Consider the following 18813-nt stretch of genomic DNA (forward strand, 5'->3'; position numbering starts at 1 on the left):
ATGTAATGAAATAAAATGAAATGATATAAAATGATATGAAATGATATGAAATGATATGAAACGATATGAAATGATATGAAATGATATGAAATGATATGAATTTAAATAATACAAAATAAAAAATGTTTTTGTTTTCCGAAGTTTGATCCCCCGGTGAAAATAGGGTACTAGATGTTTTTGAAATCGCCCCAACCCTAATGAATGTTATTTAAAAGTAGAAAACAAATCTGACATAGAAATGTATTCATTGGTGCATGAGAGGACTTCCCTCCTAAAAAAATCTACCAGCAGGAAATATTTACCGATTGGACAATATGTGACTCAAATTAAAGGTATTTGGGAGGTGAATACAATCTAAAAAGGCCGACCCAGGCCCAAATCGCCCCAAAAGTACCGCCATACAATAAGTATGAATATGATATTTAAAATCGGGTCCAAGTACCTAGCGTCCCGTCTAAAGCACATAACCACCCCAAAAATACCACCAAAAATCAAAGTGGACCGATTGGGACAATATGGGACTCAAGTGAAACGTTTTCGGGAGTAGAATACAAAAATGGTTCCAAAATAATAAGTGGACCGATCGAGACAATATAGGAGTACAATATGAATATGATATTAAAAATTGGATCCAAGATCTAGAGAGCCGTCCTCAAAACTAAAACAGTAGCAAGTGGGCATATTAGACTATCATGACAATGCAAATGCAAATTTTGCCCATGAATATTCCACTACGGAACAGGGGCTTACTTCTCACATATCAATGAGTGCAGTTCGATTCAAGTTTAAGCTCAATGATAAGGGGCCCCCTTTTTATAGCCGAGTCCGAACGGCGTGACGCAGTGCGACACCTCTTTGGAGAGAAGTTTTACATGGCATAGTACCTCACAAATGTTGCCAGCATTAGGAGGGGAAAACCATCGCTGAAAACTTTTTTTGATGGTCTCGCCAGGATTCGAACCCAGGCGTTCAGCGTCATAGGCGGACATGCTAACCTCTGCGATACGGTGGCCTCATGACAATATTGGACTCAAATAAAAGGTTTTTTGGAACAGATTTTGAATATGACATTAAAAGTGGCGTTCAAGTGGTAGGAGTTTGCCTACCCCTTAAACCACCTCCCAAAATGTGAATGTTTGTCAATCAGGTTTGCTGACTATTGCAATAACGGGCTCAAATATAAGGTATTTGAGATTAGAAAATGAATTTGATATCCGATTTTGGAGCCGAGTGTTTGGGGAACGCCTCATACCAAAAACCCCCCTTAAACCAATGGCGATATGGGGTTCAAATGAATGATATTTGAAAGTAGTGCACGATGCTGATTTTTTTTTCTCAGCTGACTGTTTGAGGGACCACCTCACCCCTAAATCGGACTTATTTACCGACTACGAGAATGTGGGGCTCAAATAAAAGGTATTGAGGAATAGAGCTCGAAGTTAATACCCACTTTCGGGACCAAGTTTCTGGGGGTCCACCCCTTCTCCAAAGAGAACAAATTTACCGACCATGGCAATACGGGGTTCAAAAGAAAGGTATTTGAGATAAGAAATGGAATTCGATATCCAATTTTGGCGCCAAGTGTTTGGGCGAAGCCTCATTCCATTAACTCCCCTTAAATCGATGGCAATATGGGGTTTAAGTTAATAATTTTTGAGAATAGAGCACGATGCTGATATTTTTTCAGGGATAAGTATCTGGAAGACACCCACACATAAAACCCCTTGAAAATATGGGGCTGAAATAAAGTCTTTTAAGAATGGAGTACATCTATCATCCCTCAGACCAATTAAGATCATATGGGGTTTATATTGTTATACTCTAAGTCAAGCGACGTACATATACCACTGTCGTAGCATGGTATTTCACCAAAAACTTTTTGGTAGTCGAAAACAAATTTTGAAAGAATAATTTTGTTCCATATATTGTAAAAGAAGGCGCAGGGGATCGGATCCGGTTCAGTTATTATAAAATAAAATACAATAAAGTTCAAGTTCCTCTGGTATTAAAGTGGACAAGAATTTCTAAGAGAGTCTAATTGCAGACTGCAACTTAAACCTTTACCAATCGTACATCAATAATTAATATACCAAACAAATAAAAGCTCTTTTTTGTTTTAGTTGAACTAATGTTTTTCACAGATGTGGTGACTATGTTAACAGCTATGTTTCCCATGTACCTGTTAAGATTAACAGAATGTTAAGCTTTATCTATGGCTAACTTAAAATGTTTGTGAATGTCATCGCATCTGATGGGATTGCTGGAAAATGGTATTGCATTGTTGGGGTAAAATATGGCTTGAAATGATTGTTGATAAATGGATTAATCCAAAGTTAGATTTTATCACAGAAGGACGGAAGTACGAGAGCGGTCCCAAAACTAGCCGACCTGACATATAGATGGCGGTAGTAGTGTGAAAAATAAAAACTTTCATAGTAATTGGCAACCTTCTGAGACAAATATTTTATGTTTCAAGGCACCAAGGTGTTTACTTGTATTATAGTAACATTAAAAATTAAACTATCTCAGTGTAAATTGTTACACACTGAAAAATTGATCCCCGATATATAGTACAATACTTTCATTGGAAAGATCTCAATCTAAATGCAAAATTGCCCATGAACATTCCAAACTCCTAATTCGAGTTTAATCTCAATGATAAGAGTCCTTCATTACATAGTGGAGTCCGACCTATTAAAATTCTTCTTATTAGTGTATGTCGTTACTTCTTATACTTCTTATGTGTATGATACTTCTTATTAGTGTATGTCGTTGAGGATTGCAAATGGGGCATGCCAGTTCAGGTCAGGGTATAGCCTCCATATTAACTGATTACCGATTTTGACTTCTTGAGCTACTAGAGGATTAAATTGTCATCTGTATCGCACAAGGATTTCTTTTAGGCCATTTAACATCATTTCCGAGTACGATACAAATCGGTCTACTAGCTGATGTATATACACATTTATGTATTTGTCCTTTATTTACAATTCGGATAATTTGTGCAGTACAAAAACCAAGCAAAAGTGTGATAACTGTGGCCTGGCCTCTACCATTGATCGCATTTGTCTTTACAAGCAAACAAAAGATAATGGATAACATTTGCTATGCTATTGGAGATATACCAAGTTATAATTGATTTGGCTATTGGAGACCAAATTTAAAGTCATTGTGCAAAATTGCAGCCAAATCGGATAAGAATTGAGCCCTATAGTGGCTCTAGAAGTAAAATAAGGAAATTGATGACTATTTCAGACCATATTTGGCAAATACGGCGTTGTACAAAATTTCAGCAAAAACCGCATATGAAATGCGCCTTCTGGAGGCTCAAAAATCAAGGGATTGGTTTATATGGGTGCTATATCATGTTATAGACCGATTTGAACCATACTTGGCACGGTTATTGGATGTCAAAACAAACCTTACTTTACTTTAATTGGCTATGACAGAATATTTGTTCCACTAGTCGAACGTAGAATAGCGTTCCAAGCCCCTCGATCTTCTGCGCCCATTCTAAAATCTCTGACACCAAGTTTCGAGGTGTCTCCCACCACTTGAGCTTTCCATCGGGCTTTTGTTCTTCCCGGTTTGCGTGTACCACAGTGTTTGCCTTCAAAAGACTTCTTAGCTGGAGCTTCTTCATCCATTCTGACAACATTACCTATCCGACGCAGCCGTTGTATTTTGATGCGTGTAACTATGCTATCGTCGTCATACAGCTCATGGTTCATACTTCGCCTATATTCTCCATTACAGCAAACTGGGTCATATACTTTACGAAAATCTTTCTCTCAAATTCTCCAAGCACTATCTCATCTGCTTTAACAAGTACCCATGCTTCAGAACGATATAACAGCACGGGTAGTACAGTGTCTTCTATAGTGTAATCTTAGTCATTCGAGAGGTGGCCTCGTTTCTAAACTGTTAACTTAGTCCAAAGTAGCATCTGTGTGCCAGTGTTAGTCTTCGCTTTACCTCACAACTGGTGTCATTCGTTTCGCTTATGGCGGTGCCGAGGTAGATAAAGTTACTGACTATCTCAAAGTTGTGGTTCCCAACTTTCTCCATTTTCTTTATCTGCTCGAACCCATTTTCACTGACTACTTCCGGTGACCGACATATAATGTCGATGTCGACGTCATAGGCGAGTAGCATGTGTTTTATTGAGATTAGTATGCCAAATCTATTCACATCTGCATCTTGTATAATCTTCTCCAGCAGGATATTAAAGAGATTACACGAGATTGTCTGAAACCTCGTTTGGTATTAAATGGCAAGTGTCATCCTGCAGAGTCTTATTCATTTTGCAGGGATACCAAACTCAAACATGGCTTGAAATACCTTTGAACGTAAAGGAGTATCGAAGGCGGCTTTGTATTCAACAAAGAGATGGTAGGTGTTGATTTCTCCCACTCGGGACTTTTCCAGGATTTGGCGCAGTGTGAATAAATGATCCAGGGTGGATTTACCAGATCTGAAGCCGCATTCTATATTCGCTCCACGGATCGATCGTACAGCTAACACGATGGATGGATGCCTTCCATCAATTACGTGATCAATTCGGCCATATGGCTTTGTAAATATTTTTATGTTGAAATATGTTGCTACTAACTACCATGTTTTTTGCCGCGGCGAAATCTATCAGCCTCAACCCATTACTGGACGTTATCTCGTGGAGGTCAAACTTTCCGATTGTTGAACAAAAAATGTTTTCCTTCCCTATCTACACATTAAAATCTCCCAGAACGATTTTTATATGATGGGCGGGGCAGCGGTCATATTCTCTCTCTAGGCGCTCGTAGAAAATATCCTTGGTCTGCTCGTCTCTGTCTTCCGTCGGGGCATGGACTCAAATAAGGCTGATTTTGAAGAATTTGACTTTTATGCGAATTGTGGCTAGCCTTTCATTCACCGGAGTATAGCTGGAGACAAGGTGTTTCAGTCTCCGACTAACCAAAAATCCACAGCCAAATTCATTCCACGTGTTATGGCATCATTCCACATGTCCGCCTATGACGCTGAACGCCTGGGTTCGTCTCCTGGCGAAAAAATTTTCAACGTTGTTTTTTTTCTCATAATGCTGGCAACATTTGATACTATGCCATGTAAAACTTCTCTCCAAAGAATTGTCGCACTGCGGCGCGCCGTTCGGACTCGGCTATAAAGAGGAGGCCCCATATCATTGAGCTTAAACTTGAATCGGACTGTACTCATTGATATGTGAGAAGGTTTCCTCTGTTCCTTAGTGGAATGTTCATGGGCAAAATTTGCAATTATGGCAGCTATAGTATATTGCGTCACCGTTTGGTGTTGTAGTGACGCCATTCTCAGTCCATCCCACTTTCTGTAAGGCGGTAATATCTGCCTAGTACTTCTCTAATACATCTGCCAGCGCGTATACTGCACCTTCGCTATAGAGAGTGCGGACATTCCAGGTGCAGATCCGCAAATCATGAGCCTTTTTTCGTTCGCGTGGGTAGTCAATGTTGGAGGGGGCCGTTTTCCGGGAGCGGGTAACTGGCCCAGCGCCCCAACCGCATGGGTTTTGTGGGATTGCACATGTATCCCTCTTTGTGTCGGGCCGCTTGCTCCAAGATCCGACGCTCGCCTCCAGCTGCCCCTAACCTGGGATCAGACGCTGATGTTTACCATTGGTTATTTAAAGGCGCCAATAACTCGCCTTGTCATCTCGAGTATCATTGACACTCTGTATTTAATTAAGTGCCACTCGAAAATTTCTGACTGCCCACGGCCGCTTTTGCAGCTACTACGCATAAAAACTGAGCTTTCCACTATAGGCAACCTGTGGGCGCGCCCTGTAGCTTTCATCTCAGCTTCCCGTGGTAACGATGAACACTCACAAGTCGGAGCTTAAAGTTCTAGCCTGTGTGGGGCTTATAGTTATGCCTCATCGGCCGGGCATATAGAGATAGCTGCCAGATTTTTGTTCGTACGATTTTAAGAAATATTGCAATAAAGTGCTCATTTGTTTACCGATTCTCTCAAAATTTGGCAGGAAGAATTTTCTTATGACTTTCGACATTACTGGTGAATTTTACAAAAACCCGTCAGATTTAGATACAGCGACCATATATGTATATCGCCCTATGGACACTGCAAGCGCATTTATTAAGAAATCTTCCCAAAATTTTGTACAACGCTCTCCTCGACGACTTCCACAATATCTGAGAAGTTTGTTCGAAATCGGTTCAGTTTTAGATATAGCTGCCATATATATGTTCGTACGATTTTGAGAAATATTGCAATAAAGTGCTCATTTGTTAACCGATTCTCTCGTAACTTGGCAGGAACAATTTTCTTATGACTCTCGACATTACTAATGAGTATCATAGAAATCGGCCCAGATTTATATATAGCTTTCACATAGTCATATCTCCCGATTTTTACTCCAAGAGCCACTGCAAGCGCATTTATTGACCAATCTTGCCAAAATTTTGCACAACGATTTACACGACAGCTATATTTTAGTTTGGTCGAAATCGGTTCAGAATTAGATATAGCTCCCATATACATGTTCGTCAGGTTTGGGTAATTTGCAATAATGTTGTCATTTGTTCACCTTAGTTATTACAGTTTGAACATATTTGCTCGAAATTGTATACGGATTGTTTAGTAACCCATCTGAAAACATCTGCCGAGATCCGTCGAAATTGGTTCAGAATTGGATATAGCTTCCACATTATGCTTATGGAGTAGTTGTATGGTATTATACAGTCGGCACCGCCTGACTTTTGCCCTTCCTTTCTTGTTTCTTTGTATGTCTCTGCGTTTCTCGGTTTCTGTGTTTGTCTATCTGTCTGTCTGTTTGCCCATCTATATATCTAACCATTCGCATACAGGTCCGTTTGCCTATCTGAATGTCAGCCCGTGTTTATATATGTCTGACTTTACATTCGAGAAATTATGCTAATTTCAATACTTCCCTTGCTATATACCTGTATTTTTTAGTTCTTCCTTTTTTCAACGCCAAATTATTAAGCAAAACCCATGCCCATATATAATATATGCGAGCGTAGTTTCAAAATATTGTTGTTTTTTTTATAATTTTACGTCATTTATTTCACATTTGCGTCACTGCAATGCCAGCGGAGTGGCTTTAGCACAACACTAAGTCAACCACCAGCTTCAACTCAATGCAGAGCATACCGTTACATCATTTAATAAAACCAATAAATTATAGAATTATTAAAGACTTAAAAAAGTGCTGAGAGAATGTGAAGGGACATTTTTGCAAGTTCAACATTTTGTTTTTTCAAAAAATTTCAAATGCTATTTTTGGGGTGAAATAATGAGAAAAATAAACTTGTTGTTATTATTTTTTTCTTAGACCTTATATAAGACAAAACAAGTAAAAGAAAAAATAACAAAAACAACTTAAGACGAAAAACGCCGGTAAATATGCAACAATTTTGCAGGCTATGCTTATTTAATCTCTCCAGCTTTCACTCTCTCTCTCTCTCTTTTAGTGCATAGCTGTTGGTTAGTTCAAATACTCTTTACAGAGTACTCTCTTTTTTGGGTGGGTGGTTAAACTCTTGTTGGTTAACTCTCTTTTTCTGTGTGTGTGTGCGTGTGTGTTGTGGCCTCCACAACAAAAGCCCATTCTAGCCCAAGACTGTTGCGTTCACCGCAGCACTGTTGGTGTGTGAAAACTGAAGCAAAGCTTTTCAGTTGTGTTTTTGATGTCGTAACAAAATAGACGTTTCCTTGTGGCTAACGGCAAGCAAAGGAAAGGATGCTTTCTAAATTAAAATAAAAATTAAAAAAAAAATTATTTTAAGATAATTAAATTTTAAAAAGTGAAAAATAGAAAAAGATTTAAAGGCTAAACTATTAAACTTCAAAAATAGTTTTTTTTTCGAAACCTGAAAAAATCATTAAAAACCAAATAAAAATACCGGTTACGGCCTAATAAAAAATTCCAATTCACTTAGATTGATTACAATCATTTGTAACGTGCATTATTCGGAGAAATAAAAGCATACGAAACGACAATTTGTTGTGTAGTTCAATAGAAATCATAAAATTGCTCTCCAAGGCTTTGCCGCATTAAGTGCTTGAGCCCGAAATCCAAGTGGAAGGTGGTTTTCTTTTATTGATAAAACACCAAGTATGTGTATGAAATATTTATAAGGAGTTGAAAGGAAACAAAAAAATATACATCCAGCAAAAGGAAATCTAACGTAACCGTCTGTTGCAGATAAGAATACAAAAAGGCAACAACAATTTAGTTTTTTTTATTCTATTTTATTCGCATAAGAGCCTTGCGCCTACAATTTGTGATTCTATAAGGACTATTGCCTTCCCCACAAAAAAAAAACACACCCCACACTAGACCAAGACAAGCAGAGTGGGGGGATATGGCCAATAACTGAAACCATCAAGCCCAATGTGCACGTTTGCATTAGTTTCGAATATGTGTTCAAGTTTCATGTGAAAAGAAAATCCCGCAGATCCTACAATTCCCCAAAAAATAAAAAAAGAAAAACTTTGCAATATTTTCAATCTTGTGGCTGAGTCGATATTAACGCCTACATAGCCCCCGGGCATCCCCTTAGATGCCCTAGGTCTAGGCAAGGAGGATTTCTATTTTCTATTTGCGACACGGTTTTTCGGTGACTCTTTTTGTCGGTGTTGCTGTTGGCTTTGGTTTTGTCTAGCACGTCTTTGTAGTTGTATTCTTTACGGTGTGTGCGTGACTTTGCGACTTTTATCTGGAATAGACGACTCAACCGGGGCAAAGAATAAATTCTCCACCCCTCCTCTCTCTCTCCCCCGCCCAATCTCCACCATAATAACAAAAATCCAACCACATCAACTCAATAGAAAAAAAAAAACAAAAAACAAAACGAAAATTCTTGGGCATAAGCAAAAGGATTATATAAAGTGAACATTTTCTTGGCTAAGAAAGTTATGCACATTGAATCTATGGCTAGCTGGCGCTAAGCCTACGCAAAAAGGATAAAAGGGCAAGGAGTAGCAAACAAACAAACAAACAAAACGACGAAAAAAAAAGAAACTAATTTTCACAAACACTCTCCATCAAATTAAGTAATATCAAGGTAATTACAGATATAAGAGTTTTCGTGCTGCTTCTTTTTGATATTTTACTTAGCTTTTCATACTTTAAGGCAAAAAATGTTATACTTGCTGGGAAAAAAGGTCAAATACCCCTTGAAAAATACCAAATGTGAAAAAAGGTTATCCTTTTTACTTTAGCTTAATGCTTAGCATGGTCATGTACTTGACTTTGGACATTACTGTCTGCATTTAAATGAGCTGGCAATGATTTTATATACATTTCCTTAACCACTTTTCAAAGAAATTTTAGATAACTGGTGGTGAACAAAACGCAATCCTTTTATAATCACTTCAATTAGGCGAAGAAAATGTCTATCTAGAATTCTTGGAATATATTTAAAGGAAATTTTGTTTACACTTTGGTTAGGTTGGATTAGGTTGAAAAGAGGGTGCAGATATTAATCCGCCCCATGCCAGTAATCGGCTTGTTGTGTGCTCTAAAAACTCAAAAGTAACCTCTAAAAAGAAAATTTTAATTTGAGAATTCTCTGCTACTTACAAAATCCTTAATTGTTTTCAATACCACTCCCCTAAGTTGGTTCATGTCTGATATTGTGTCTCCACCTAAGTACCGGTATCTGTTAGTCGCGAAAGCCTTGCAATGACATGGAAATGCTCCAACGTCTCATCATCTTCTCCGCATGCCCTACACAAGCTATCAGTTGACGCACCGATTTTAAATAAGTGAGCTCGTAGTCCTATGTATCCCGTTATGACACCGAAAACTATACTGACAGGAGGTCAGTTGCTTGCTGCCTTTCAGTAATAGCCTTGTCTTCTAAGGATCTGGATCCCCCCATAGGGGCGCTGTTCCACAATGTTGCATGCACATTCGTCGCCCACTCCTTTCACTCGGACTGCGTCGACCCGAAAGGCTTCGGGTTAACCAACTTTATTGGCGGCAGTTCTCTGGCCTTCACCGCCAAATCGTCTGCCCAACACCTGTGAGCCTTCTCAGTACGCTCCTGAATGTGACACTTCCAACTCAGTTTCCTGTCCAAGATCACACCTAAATATTTGACCTTGTCAGATATCGAAATCGTCTTATTGAGGAAACGTGGTGCGTTAAATTGGTCCACCTTCGTCTTCCCAGTAAACAAGCATATTTCAGTCTTCTCTGGGTTACCATTGAGATCTCTGGGTTTTGCTCAGTCCTTTGCCATATGCAAGACCCTTTCGGGCCTTCTGCATAGCTCGTTCGGATCCTTACCCCTTAGTATTGGGTTGCCCAAAAAGTAATTTCGGATTTTTTAAAAGAAAGTAAATGCATTTTTAATAAAACTTAGAATGAACTTTAATCAAATATACTTTTTTTACACTTTTTTCTAAAGCAAGCTAAAAGTAACAGCTGATAACTGACAGAAGAAAGAATGCAATTACAGAGTCACAAGTTGTGAAAAAATTTGTCAACGCCGACTATATGAAAAATCCGCAATTACTTTTTGGGCAACCCTATATTATAACATCGTTTCTTCAGTCAGCATCCGTAATAGGTAATTTATGGTGGTCACTCATAGGAGTGGCGATAAAATGCCCCCATTTGGCGTGCCCTGTGCCACTTTCTCTCTTATATTTATGCCATGGGACACACAATTTATCCACCTGTTCCTTAGCATATGGTTTATCCAGTCTGTTTACACTTTATGATAGCGATTACAAAATCACTCTGCTGCTACCTTGAGTTAGCCAATAGTACTTAACTTCATGGGGATAATGCAAAATCTTGGATGATAAAAACCTCAAACAAACAACACATTCAGCCGGAACGAGCTTTGTACAAAATTTGTTATTTTGGATTCTAAGCAGATAGAAATGAGCTGGGCAAAAAACAAATAAGACAAAGCAATGATGAAGCTACATGGCTTCTCAGAAATCATGATCCACCAAGCCAGTTAAAGTATTTTGAAATAACACACACTTGCTCAACTTTTATACGTTCTTTGCTATGCTATTCTTTGAATAGAAAGCACTGAATATGATCTCTAGTTAGGAGATGATCGTAAAATCACGAAAAGATTTTAAATATCAAAATAAAGAAGCGCGAACAGAGCAAGCAAAGCCCTCAATAGAGCAAATTGCCTACATAATTTAAATCAGAATGTTGTTTAATAAAACAATTCATAACACATTTGATGCAAAATCGTAGAACTACTGTCTTAAGACGTAAATTGAGAGATTTGCATGTGGAAGCTATATCTGAATGACAATTGAAAGTGTGCTAAGTTCGGCCTGGCCGAATCTTATATACCATGGATCCCATTTTTCAAGTTCTTTGTCTCGTATCTCCTTATAGGCAAACAAAGGATAATTGGAGAATATTGGAGCAATGGACCTATGGGAGCAATGGACCTATTGGAGTATTGAACCGATGGGAGTCATTCTTAGCTCGGTTTTTGCAGACCGTAGGGGATATCATTGTGAAAAGTTTCAGTCAAATCGGATAAAAATTGCGCCTTGTAGAGGCTGATGAAGTAAAATCGTGAGATCGCTTTATAGGGGAGCCGCGGACGTATATATATATATTAAATTTATTCTAAATATTAAGTTTCAGTAAATTTTAATTTAATGACAAAATTTCATATTTGTAAAATTCCATAAAGACAAAATATTGCTCAGAACAAGGCTATCTCAAAATTATTCTTCTTAAGGACAAAATTGATTAAAATTCCTACTAAAAAAATGTTAATGGAATTTTCTTAAAACAAATTTTTATGATTTGTTTCTAAATACAAATATTCAACGTAACATTCTCTGACGACAAAAACTAACTTTTTATATATTTTTTCTAAAGATAAAATTTCAATATAAAGTCTTCTAAAGTCAACATTTTAATGATTTTTCTAGTGAAACATTCTTAAGAGAAAAGCCTTTGCTCAGTTTTAAGACTAACTCGAAATTATTTTTAAAGCAAAAATTTCAAAAAATTTTTTGCTACTAAACTTTTTTGGTTATAGCTCCCATCATCCGATTTGGACTAATATTGCAATAATGTGGTCACTTATTAACCGATTCTCTTTGGCAGGAAAGATTTTCTTATGACCCTTAATATTACTGGTGAATTTCATGCATATCGGATCATATATACATCGCCCGTTTTCACTTCTAGAGCCACTGCAACCGGATTTATTGACCAATTTTCCCAAAATTTTATACAACGCTTTGCTCGACGACAATATCTATAAACTCTGCTCCAAATCGGTTCAGATTCAGATACATCTCCCTATTATAAGTTTGGCAGATTTTGGGTAATTTGCAATAATATTGTAATTTGTCAACCATAGTTATTACAATTTGAACATATTTGCTCGAAATTTGATACGGATTTTTTAATAACCTATCTGAAAACATCCACCGAGGTTCATCAAAATTGGTTCAGAATAAGATATAGCTCCTACTTTATACGTATAAAGTAGACGGCATCGCTCGATTTTTGCCTTTCCCTACTGGTTTTATAGATTTTCCTTTATCTACATAATCCTTATGTTATGACGATATGGGAGAAATAATGAAATGAAATATTTTTATACCCGTTACCATAGGATGGGGGTATACTAACCAAATTATTCCGTTTGTAACACCTCGAAATATTGATCTGCGATCTCATGAAGTATATATATTCCTGATCGTCTGGACATTTTGAGTAGCTCTGGGCATGTCCGTCCTTTCCGTCTGTAGCTTGAAATTTTGCACAGATAATGGGCTATATCAGTTATTATTTGGATATAGCTTCCAGATTTTATATATTTAGCCCCTTGAAGCTGCAATTGTTATCCGTTCTGTTACGACGTCCAATAACCATGCCAAGTACGGTTGGTATCGGTCTGTAACCTGATATTGTACGCATTTAACCCTATCTCCCGATTCGACATCTTGATCCTCTGATAGCTGCAATTTTTGTCCGATTTGGCTTAACTTTTGCATGAAGTGTGCTGTTACGTCTTTCAACAACTTTGTCTAGTACGATTGAAATCGGTATTTTATCTGAAATTGCTCCTATATAACACGATCTTCCGATTTGACATTTTGAGCCCTTGCATTCCGTAATTTTTGTCCGATTTGGCTAAAAGAGTATTCTTACGACTTCTAACAACTGTGCCAAGTACGGTGCAAATCGGTTTTTAACCTTATGTAGCTACCATATATACCTATCTCTTGGTTATCCTTGTTCGGTTCCTAAAAGTATTCATATTTGCCTGGTTTGGTAGGAATTTGGTACGTAGAGTAAAACAATGCCTTTCAATTAATTTTATTTTGTGCCAATGTTACGCAGAATCCATGGTGGTGGGTTTCGAAGATTCGTCCAAGCTGACCCTAGCACATCTTTACTTGTGATCATTTAATTCCAACAAAATGTAGATTCTTTCAAATTTTACACGGTGCCCCTTATAAGATGGCCAGCAATGTATATTATATTTATTTATCGTTTTAGCCGAAATTTGGAACACAGTGTTGTATTAGGCCCTACACATCTTTCTAAAATATGGCACTGACCGGAACTGAGAAAACTGTCGTATAGACTGATCTCCCGAGTGGACAACAACTCACTTTCTCTCGAGTAGAAATGTGAGTTGTCAAACTTGGTCCAGATCACAACACATTTCGATAAAAATGATGCTTTTTACACCGGGTTTTGGGAAGTGGTGGGTATTCATAGTTTGTGTCGGCCGAAATGGCTTTTTATACCCACCACCATAGGATAGTGGCTATATTCATTTAGTCATTCCGTTTGTAACACAAGTATATATATTTCTGATCGTCGCAAAATTCTAAGACGCTTTAACGATGTCCGTGTGTCTGTCCGACTGTCCGCTCGTCGGTATATCCGTCAGTTGTAATCACGCTACACCCTATAAAAATTGAGATATTGAGTTGAAATTTTGCACCAATTTCTTCTAAACGCAGGTTAAATTTTCCAATGGGCCAAATCGGACTGTGTTTGGATATAGCTGTCACATAGACCGATCTGGCGATTTAGGGTTTTAAGCCCATAAAATCCGCATTTTTTGTCCGATTTAGCTGAAATTTGATACCGTAAGTTGTACCAGAAACCGAATTTGGTCCATATCGGACCATATTCGCATATAGCTGCCATATAGACCGATATGCTGGTTAAGGGTCTTAGGCCAGTAACAGGCGCATATAAATTGTGAACTCTTTTAAGCCCGCGACATCTGACTCAGATATGGTTCAGATCGGACCATATATAGACATAGTTATCATATAGACCAATCTGCTGATTTAGGGTCTTCAGCCCCTAAAAGCCGCAATATATATCTGATTTCACTAAAATCTAAGATAATGAATTATTTTAAGCCTCCCGACATTCAAATCAAATATACACATGCCGTATAGACCGATCTTCAGTTTGAGGGTCTTAAGCCTATAAAAGCCGCAATTAGTATCCGACTTTGGAGGCCATCGTAGCGCAGAGGTTAGCGTGTCCGTCTATGACGTTGAACGCCTGGGTTCGACCATCAGAAAAAATTCTCAGCTGTGGTTTTCCACTCCTGGCAACATTTGTGAGGTACTATGCTATGTAAAACTTCGCTCCAAAGAGGTGTCGCACTGTGGCACGCCGTTCGGATTCGGCTATAGAAAGGAGGCCCTTTATCGTTGAGCTTAAACTTGAATCGGACTGCACTCATTGATAGGTGAGAAGTTTGTCTCTGTTTCTTAATGGAATATTCTTCGGCAAAATTGGCATTTGCATTATCCGATTTTGCTGAAATTTGAAATAGTGAGTTGCTTTAAGTCCTTTGATATCCGACTCAAATGTGGTTCTGATCGGACTATATTTAGATATTGCTGCCTTATAGAGCGATCTGCTGGTTAAGGGTCGTGAGACCATAAAAGCTGAATTTATAACTCGATTTCAATGAAAATTAAAGCAGAGAGTTGCTTTAAGCCTTTGGTCATCACACCTAAAAATGGGCCAGATGGGACTTAATTTAAATATAGCTGCCATATAGACCGAACTGCCAATTGAGGGTCTTAAGCCCATACCAGCCGCAATTATTATCCGATTTCGCTTAAATTTGAAATAGTGAGTTGCCTTAAGCCTCCCGACATCCGACTCAAATAAGGTTCAGATCGATCTGTATTTAGATATAGCTGCCACATACACCAATATGCCGATTTAGGGTGTTAAGCCTATAAAAGCTGCAATTATATTCCCTATATCTGACTTAAATATGGTTCAGATGGGTCTTTATTCCGACATAGCTGTCATATAGACCGATCTACCGGTTAAGGGTCTTAAGTCCATATAAGCTGCATTACCCGATTTTGCCGGAATTTCACACAGTGACTTGTTTTAAGCTTCCCGTCATCAGACTAGCATTTGATCAAGATCAGAGTTTATTTAAAAACAGATTTAGGGTCTTAAGCCTATAAAAGCTGCAAGTATTTTCCAATTTGGCTTAAATTTTAAAAAGTGAGTTGATTAAAGTCTCCCTATATCCGACTTAAATATGATTCAGATGGGTCCATATAGCTGCCATATAGACCGATCAACCAATTTAGGGTCTTAGTCCCATAAAAATCGTTTTTGTTGCCCGATTTCGCTGACTTGTGGTGACTTATAAAAGAGACCAGTCCCAATTTGCTTATTATTATGGATATTTAGTGGAGTTTTTTCAAAAGGATGGTTAATTTATCCATGGTTGTGGGTATTAACGTTTCGGCACGGTCGAACTGGATACGTTTTCACTTGCTAGTTGTTACTTGTTAAACTTTTGCTATAACTCAAGTCTGTAATAGTAATTTGATAAATAAATAAAATTGCCTGTAGCGTGTATATGTTAAGCTTTTGTCCTCTTGCAAGTTGTCTTCATTGTGCTGACATATGACTATTCTCAGTCTACATATCATTTACACTGGTTCTTGAACACCTGACAATTTTTACATAAATGCAATTTTTCATACCCATCACAATGTACAATGGCAGTTGTACTTCTTATGTCATTTGTCTTCTTATGTATCATTTATGATACTTCGCAATAAAGGATTTTCAATTAAATACTAACTTTTTAATCAAACAATACCCGTAGACCATTCATTTTATGCCCTGCACCATTTCCAACTTAATGTTTGAACTAACTTTCCTTTCACAAAAGTTCCTTTCAGTTCTAAGACTTGACTCCTGAAAATTTTTAGGTGGCAAGTAGTCCATCACACTTTAGTTACATTTTGAACTTATTATGTAGGCAGCACGTTTTGTCACACTTACAAATTCAACATACACCAAATAATTCCTTATGTGGTTGTAGACATCCAATTTTACGTAAATGTAATACCAAAAATATCGATTAATGTTTTCAATGCCTCAGTATACACCTCTAAACCCATGAACATCCCATACATATGTAAGTCATACATCCAGCCACAAAACCTTAACATTTTCTTAATAGAAATTTTATATGCGTGCGGGCATGCCCATAAACGTACGTATGTGTGTGTAAAATAAATAAACGATATTTTTATTTGTTTTCACTTGCATGCGTATGCGTGTGTGTTAACACATTCCCATGCAGAGAGAGGCAAACCTCCCCTTAAATAGATTTCAATAAAAACAAGTAAACAAATGAATTTGAACATTAAATTACTTAGGTGAATAAATAAGGACGGCTCCTGTCAGCCATGTGAACTATAGAATAGGTCTAAAGATAACAAACATTATTTTCAAGGAGCTGAGCTAATAAAATTCTTAAAATAATATGCAGTCATATGTATGTAGTAAAATAAAAATAAATTTGTGTTGTAAATGTTTGTTTTATTCCTTAAAGGCGCCATATAGGCTGTGCTGAGTTATTAGCAAATATTGCTGAATTCTTTAAATTTAGAGGAAACTTGAAGGGCATAGCCAGGCACACAATTACAATGTGTTTCATAATTTGCTTTGCATTAATGAAGGATGTATAGGATGTAGAGAAAGAACATATTTACGTGCTGCTTATAGGAAAGACTTTTACCGAATATAACTGAAGTGGATGGCATTCGCAGCCCATTTGATCCCATAGCCAAACTCAAAACAGTCTCAAAACGTATTTCTTAAGTTGGTCTTTCCATCGAAGTTTTGGTCTTTGCCTTAGGCTTTTAGCATCAGTTTAATTATACCCTCAATCATAGGATGGGGTATACTAATTTCGTCATTCTATTTGTAGCTCCTCCATATATTCGTCTAAGACTCCATAAAGTATATATATTCTTGATCCATAGGACATTTCAAATCGATCTAGCCATGCCCGTCCCTCCGTCTGTCCTTCCGTCCGTCTATCCTACCTGCTATTTCTAATACGGAGTCTAATAAAATTAAAAAAAGTGTCGGCGATAAGATGCAAGCCTGCTTCGCTCATTTATATATATACAGAAGGGTCGGCTCTCTTTTCCATTGAAACGGACTGAAATTTCAGAATTCCTCTACCGCTCCCTAATTATTCTCACAATCTTTTCGGGAGAAAAAGGAGGCATAACAAAAGGAGATATAACACATAAAAAGGCGTTAAGTTTGGTAGGGTCGAAATTTGTACACCAACCTCGTAAACCACCTTTCCTCATAATCCGGAGAGAAATGCGTAATTTATGCTCCCATAGCAGCTTTATCGAAATATGGGCCGATTTGGACCAAATTCGGCACGGACATAGTGTGGTCTAAGTACAAGTCTTTGTCCAATTTTATAGAACAAAAAATTGGTCGTTTTGGTAGCTATATCCAAATACAGACCCAATATGGGCCCAAGACCTTAAATCTAGAGATCGGTCTATATGGCAGTTATATTCAATTCCGGACCGATCTGACCCAAATTAAAGAAGGATGTCGGAGGACCTTACACAACTCAATTTCCCAAATTTCAGCGAAATCGGACAATAAATGTGGCTTTTATGGGCCTAAAACCTTAAATGGAGAGATCGGTCTATATGGCAGCTATATCCAAATCTGAACCGATGTGGGTCATATTGAGGAAGGATATGGGACGGCCTAACACAAATCAATGTCCCAAATTGCGGCGATATCAGTTAATAAATGTGGCTTTTATGGGCCCAAAACTATAAATCGAGAAATCGGTCTATATGGCAGCTATATCCAAATCTGAACCAATCTAAGCAAAATTAAAGAAGTATGTCGGAGGGCCTTACACAACTCAATGTCCCAAATTTTGGAAAATCGGACATAAATGCGCTTTTTATAGGCCCAAAACCTTAAATTGAGAGATCGGCCTATATGGCAGCTATATCCAAATCTTGACCGATTAGGATCAAAATAAAGAATTATATCGAGTGGCTTGACACAATTCTCTGTCCCAGATTGCAGCAAAATTGGATAACAAATGTGGCTTTTATGGGCCTAAGACCTTAAATCGGTGAATCGGTCTATATGGGGGCTATATGAAGATATAGTCCGATCTAGCCCATCTTAGAACTTAACCTGTCAATGGACAAAAAAATAACGGAGAATCTGCAAAATAACACCAAAATATGGGCCAACATAACAGCAGCATATACGGAGACGGCCATCTCTATCATAGACATTGCTCGAGGATCCCAAAAACCATGGATAATCATCGAAACTAAAGAGGAACTAAAACACGGGAAACGTATACGCAACGCTCTTTTATGGGCAAAATCGAGTGTTGCAAAAACCGCAGCCAGGACTGAATATCGCGCCTCCGCCTCGCTGGCCAAATGCCTAGTTTGCAGAGATAAACGAGTATA

General features: G+C 37.9%; 1 protein-coding gene across 2 annotated transcripts in view; it reads left to right on the forward strand.

Annotated features, from left to right (window-relative positions):
* LOC106086192 (frequenin-1) overlaps positions 1 to 18813 on the forward strand; it is a 228447-nt gene that overhangs the window by 20274 nt on the left and 189360 nt on the right. The window contains exon 1 of one of the 2 annotated variants that reach the window (XM_059366689.1): positions 8905 to 9083. The exons of the other annotated variant lie outside the window; for it this stretch is intronic. The gene's annotated coding sequence lies outside the window, so the exon portion shown is untranslated. Of the gene's footprint in view, positions 1 to 8904; positions 9084 to 18813 lie in introns of those variants that run through there. 2 annotated transcript variants of the gene reach the window in all.

Source organism: Stomoxys calcitrans, chromosome 4, assembly GCF_963082655.1.
Source record: "Stomoxys calcitrans chromosome 4, idStoCalc2.1, whole genome shotgun sequence".
Taxonomy (NCBI): domain Eukaryota; kingdom Metazoa; phylum Arthropoda; class Insecta; order Diptera; family Muscidae; genus Stomoxys; species Stomoxys calcitrans.